Raw genomic sequence first — 6,249 nt, 5'->3', positions numbered from 1 at the left:
GGTATTTGAAATTTGGATATATAATTGAAATGTCCTGGCAGATTAAAACAGTGTGCCGCTCTGAATAACAGCAAAGGTCCTGAGTTCGAGTCTTGGTGCCACACAATTTTAATCTGCCGGGAAGTTTCATAAAAGCGCACACTCCGCTGTAGAGTAAAAATGTCAGTCTGGGGATGTACTCAGTTGTTGCAAGGTAATTACAATATTACTAAAAATACTTGGGCTCACGTCACCATTATAGATGTTTTAAAGAAATTCACCTATAAAAAAACGAAAAATATTGCTAGCATTTCCTTGACTATGTATTTAATCACCGTTTCTACGTAACTTGGTACCGAAATATTTAAACTTACGTTCTTCCACAGTTACTTTGGAGACACAGACCATGTGAAAAGCCTTTAAAACTTCAGCTACAACAGTCCGCCTCCGGTAGCTGAGTAGCCGGCACGGTAGCTCAGCGTGTTCGGTCAGAGGGCTGCGTAATCTCTCTAATAAAAAAAAACTGAGTCAAGGAACCAACGATCAATTTGAACAGATGTTTTGTGACGTCCGCTCCGACCAAACGCAACGAACTATATCGAACAAAATGAGTAAAAAAAAGTGGTCAGCGCGACGGACTGTCAATCCTAAGGGCCCGGGTTCGATTCCCGGCTGGGTCGGAGATTTTCTCGCCTCAGGGACTGGGTGTTGTGTTGTCCTAATCATCATTTCACCCCATCGACGCGCAAGTCGCCGAAGTGGCGTCAAATCGAAAGACTTGCACCAGGCGAGCGTCTATCCGACGGGAGGCCCTCGTCACACGCCATTTCATTTCAGCTACAACAAAACGAAATAGTGTTATGTGCTTGTGCTTCATCACTAGTGAGAGTAGCGTTGGTCTGCCCTTAAAATGAATCACTGGTTTCTTTCCAGCACTCCAGAAACTAGTTTTTCCTGTGCAGTCTCTAGGAGACGAGGCAGGCCCTAGTTTCCTGCACACTTTGCACATCCCCTTCAGCTCTTAATAGGGGAGGATGAAAGCAAAAAATATGGGCTCGTCCGGGATTTGAACCCGGGACCTCTCGCACCCTAAGCGAGAATCATACCCCTAGACCAACGAGCCACGAAGGTAACGTGTTTCACTTGTGAGACACGACGAAACGTGGAGAGAGTGACATACTTCGTGCAGGAGGCGACCAGGTGTGTGGCTGTCGGCTGCGATACAACGAACAGCGCTGCGTGTCTGAGTAAGGCAGCACCGTGTTCTGATTCAATAGAGCACTTCAAGGGTAATGGAGAGGAGAAATACCGACGAGTCAAAGATTCGCTACAAGAGATACATTTGCACTGAGTGCCGTGCTTTCAATAAGTTGCGTATCTTGGGCTATTTTTTTCTTCCATCTTGCTCGCCTACGGTACGGAACGCCAAAGACTAGACATTTCACGAAACATTTTCGATGTTATTGTTTACAGCGGAGAAACAAGTGTTCAGCAAACAGCTTCCACATCGACTTTAACTTACGGAATTGATAATGAGATTGATTGCAAGATTGTCTCATTCATGCGATGACTGGATGTTGTTACGGCAATGATTCAATCCATAACGTCTTATTCATCTCATTTATGAACGAAATTAGAGAGGTATTCTAAATCAAAGTTTGTCATCGCAGTCGTATGTTGGTAGGCCGCATATGTAAATGACACGTCCAATTCTCATATGCAGCAGCTGGCATGCCATCGTTAGTTACAGTGGGGCCATTTTAGCAATTGATGATGACGATGGCTGAAATTTCTTTTTCCGCCAACAGTGAGTTAACGCCAGTGATAAGATATGGTCTCACTTAATGCTAATCTAAGCTGATACAGTCCTGGCCCATATGTGCGCTACTGCATTTCACCCATCAAACGGACGATATCCGATAACAGAATATAAAAACAGATTTTTATGCCATGTTAAAAGTGACAGTCACGATTTTCTGTAACTATAAATCTCTGTCATCGGAGCAAGATGCACGTCCCGTCCGGGATCTGAACCGGAACCTCTCCCACCCGAAGCGAGAATCTTGAGTCTAGAACAACGAGCCACGCTGTGGAAGTTTTCTAAAGACGTTAGCACATGTAAGTAGATGTCCGCAGAGGCAGTTAACGTCCGCTCAAATGTTAACTGATCCTGATAACGAGTTGCAGTGATATGAAGTATCTGGTTTCGAGCCGAGTGAAGTATCTATCAATGCATGATTTTCCAAGAAATCGACTGTGAAACAATTAGATTAATGTTGACCCTTTGGAGCCCACATTCGTGTCCGTGTAAATAGATATGATTCTGTCTGGAAGCCAGCACTGTTTCTCTCCTCTACTCCCTACTGTATTTTCGTGCCTTGGTACTGTCGACGAAGGTATGGTAGTGGGTTCTAATTCTACCCATTCGGCTTAAAACATTACGGCAAGAAAGGGTATCACTTTATCTGCGAACCCAAACTGTCCCTAGTCAGGCTACAAAAGGCCCGGTTACGGATTGGGCACTGCCGGTTCAGCCACCGCCATCTGCTGACGGCTGCGCCGGCGCCGTTCTGCCCATGTGGGCAATTGCTGACGGTACGCCACATTTTAACGTCCTGTCTGAATTTTAATACACTGCGCATTGAGCTTGGCCTGCCATGTACTCTGGATGAAATTTTAGCGGATGACCCGGGAGCAGCTGCTCGCGTTCTTCGTTTTATCCACTTGACAAACCTGTCTAAGGACATTTGATTATGCTGTTTTCTTTTAAACCCTTGTCTGTTAATGTGCCTTTTATAGTGTTGTCCTTTTTGTTTGCTGTTTTAACATTGTGCCTCGCAGTGCATTCATAATTTAGCCTGGGCGCTAATGACCACTGTAGCTGTGCGCCCTAAAACCACAAAAAAGGCTACAAAAGACAGGGGATAATGTAGTACTTACAGGGAGATCCGCATGCATGAGAGGGGGAGAGGGGGTACGGGCGGCGGCGCTATGGTACCGTGCCCTGCCCTCTTTGCACGAAACTATGTGAGGCTTCAGCTCTTTTAACGCAAAGTACATGGTGAACAGGTTCATAAAATTACTAAATCTGTGTTTGCATAATGATTTCCATATAGTTGAAAATAGATAACCCAAGGACAAGTTTAAGCCAATTAGTTTCCTCTCTCTCCACTCTCCACTTAGCTTGTCTGATCTGCTGCTCCGCCCACCGCCCCCGGGATATAATCCTGTCCTGTGTGCGGCACTTCCAGCAAGCAAAATCTGAGTAATGCAGGTGCACACTTCTGAAGTGATACTTAAAATCAACATTTGCAAAACCCGTAATGATGTTTGGCTTGGAGAAGGATGACTGTGATATTGCAGTTCTGCTTTTAATTTCCTTTTGCGTTACGACAGTATTTACTTCAGAAACACTAAACTCTTACAAAGTTAAATTTTTAAGAATTTATAGTAAGACATGTAATCGAATGCATCATTCACGAGAGATACCACCTAGACCACCTTACGCAATGTTAAACAAATTTACTATACCTCTTGAAGCCAAATTAGTCGTCAAAAGTTTTTAAAATCCTTTTGCTTTTTTCCTACGCATAACGATATTCTGACGCACAATAATTAGAAATATTAAAATTTCGCTCCACAGCAAATGCGCGAAGTAGAAAGCACTAAATTTTTATCTGTTGATTATTTTTTAATTAAATGGGTTCTTTGTCGTGACAGCAGAAATACAGAATAGCTACTTCGGGAATATTAACACCAATCGTAGGGTGGTTGAGTATTGTCACTCAACGCCGCTACAGTGCTTCGATGCTGAAGGCGTCAACTTCAGTTGGTAGGCCACCCCTTCGATAGCGAAAGTGTATTTGTACACTCGCGACTTTGCCACCATAGCGGCCTGTACATAAGGGCGCGGATCCGATGGTGGGGTGCGGGGGAGGGAAGGGTGTGTCACAGTTTGGAAGCTGACTCAAAGCATTTCTGTTTTTACACGTAGGGGAACTCGGGATACTTATTATTTAACATTTTTTGTAAACTAATAGAGCACGAGGAAACGTATCTGGAAGGTATACCGAGCAGAAAGAGATAAGGCTTTTGTTTTAAATTATTGAACTGACGTTGAAATTATTAGGAATATGTTAAAACTAGGACACACTGATGTTAAATGAACAGTTTAAGCGGAGGAATTTGGAATCTCCAAAAAGTTGTTAACAACAAAAAATATTTAGTCATTTTGAAAAATGTACAAATTTTTTACTGTTTAATAGTAAGTTACTATTACTTTATTGAAACCCATCGCTCGTGCACTAGATCTGTTTTCAGGCTTGCGAATAGACAACATAGGATGCTTAGTAATAAATCATATACCCAGCTTTCTTGGCTAGCGAAACGGGTTTCTTTGTTAAATCTGATCTTCCCAACATTCATTTGGGTACGTTAAACTCCTCAATTGCTTCTAAACTCCCGTTTCAGAAGATAAAATAACAGAAACTGCCATTTCCGTTGCTTTAATGTCCCAATACTTTTATCAGTTTATAAATGTAAGTTCACACCATCTGGAAAAGCTAGGTAAAAATGAAACACGTAAACTGGTAGAAGCCGACCTCGGGGAAGATCAGTTTGGATTCCGTAGAAATACTGGAACACGTGAAGAAATACTGACCTTACGACTTATCTTAAAAGAAATATTAAGGAAAGGCTAACGTACGTTTCTAGCATTTGTAGACTTACAGAAAGCTTTTGACAATGTTGACCGAAATATTCTCTTTCAAATTCTAAAGGTAGCAGGGGTAAAATACAGGGAGCGAAAGGCTATTTACAAATTGTACAGAAAGCAGATGGCAGTTATAAGAGTCGAGGGACATGAAATGGAAGCAGTGGTTGGGGAGGGAGTGAGACAGGGTTGTAGCCTCTCCCCGATGCTATTCATTCTGTATATTGAGCAAGCAGTAAAGGTAACACAAGAACAATTCGGCGTAGGTATTAAAATCCATGGAGAAGAGATAAAAACTTTGAGGTTCACCGATGACATTGTAATTCTGTCAGAGACAGCAAAGGACTTGGAAGAGCAGCTGAACGGAATGGACAGTGTCTTGAAAGGAGGATATAAGATGAACATTAACAAAAGCAAAACGAGGATAATGAAATGTAGTCGAATTAAGTCGGGTGATGCTGAGGGAATTAGATTAGGAAATGAGACACTTAAAGTAGTTAAGGAGTTTTGCTGTTTGGGGAGCAAAATAACTGATGATGGTCGAAGTAGAGAGGATATAAAATGTAGACTGGCAATGGCAAGGAAAGCGTTTCTGAAGAAGAGAAATTTGTTAACATCGAGTATAGATTTAAGTGTAAGGAAGTCGTTTCTGAAAGTATTTGTATGGAGCATAGCCATGTATGGAAGTGAAACATGGACGATAAGTAGCTTGGGCAAGAAGAAAATAGAAGCTTTCGAAATGTGGTGCTACAGAAGAATGCTGAAGATTAGAAGGGTAGATCACAACTAATGATGAGGTATTGAATAGAATTGGGGAGAAGAGGAGTTTGTGGCACAACTTGACAAGAAGAAGGGATCGGTTGGTAGGACATGTTCTGAGGCATCAAGGGATCACAAATGTAGCATTGGAAGGCAGTGTGGAGCGTAAAAATCGTAGAGGGAGACCAAGAGATGAATGCACTAAACAGATTCAGAAGGATGTAGGTTCCAGTAGGTACTGGGAGATGAAGCAGCTTGCACAGGACAGAGTAGCATGGAGAGCTGCATCAAACCAGGCTCAGGACTGAAGACCACAACAACAGTAGTCTGAAATCTATTTGCATCCAAAATGGCTGGGCAGAACGGAACATTATCCCATTCCGCCCCGTCCCCTTCCGCCCCCAAGAGCAAATTTCAGGTTGACAACTTTTATTGGGACTAATAACTGACGGATTTAAGATTATGTGTCATTCAGAGGCGCACAATAAACAGTTAACGGCTTATCTCGCGTTGTAATTCAGCAAAAGTTATAAAAGCACAAGTGGAAACGTGAACGACAATCGTTCACTTAAAAGTCGCTCTCCAAACCAAGTCAAACTGGTTACCGAATCTTTCTTTCCAATCAGAGACACATGTCTCTGACAGGGTGCAGCGCTCTCCACTCAAGAAACAGCACAATCCTGTTGTGCCTCGCTATCCCTTTCCGCTCAGAGTTCCCCTACCAGTTTCCATATTTTTCATCCGATTTTTGAGAATAAAGTAGCATGAGAATAATGGACCTTGAAAGCAATGAGTTCTAG

The 6,249-nt window shown here is 42.6% G+C and overlaps 1 non-coding gene across 1 annotated transcript; it reads right to left on the bottom strand.

The window, feature by feature from the left end:
- Nucleotides 1-1,030: 1,030 nt before the first annotated feature.
- Trnap-agg (transfer RNA proline (anticodon AGG)) lies at nt 1,031-1,102 on the bottom strand. The gene has a single exon. It is a non-coding gene; the product is annotated as a tRNA-Pro (tRNA).
- Nucleotides 1,103-6,249: the final 5,147 nt, after the last annotated feature.

The sequence above is a fragment of the Schistocerca serialis genome, chromosome 2, assembly GCF_023864345.2.
Source record: "Schistocerca serialis cubense isolate TAMUIC-IGC-003099 chromosome 2, iqSchSeri2.2, whole genome shotgun sequence".
NCBI classification, from domain to species: domain Eukaryota; kingdom Metazoa; phylum Arthropoda; class Insecta; order Orthoptera; family Acrididae; genus Schistocerca; species Schistocerca serialis.
Note: the sequence above shows the minus strand (reverse complement) of the source record. Positions and strands in the feature narration are given on the sequence as shown.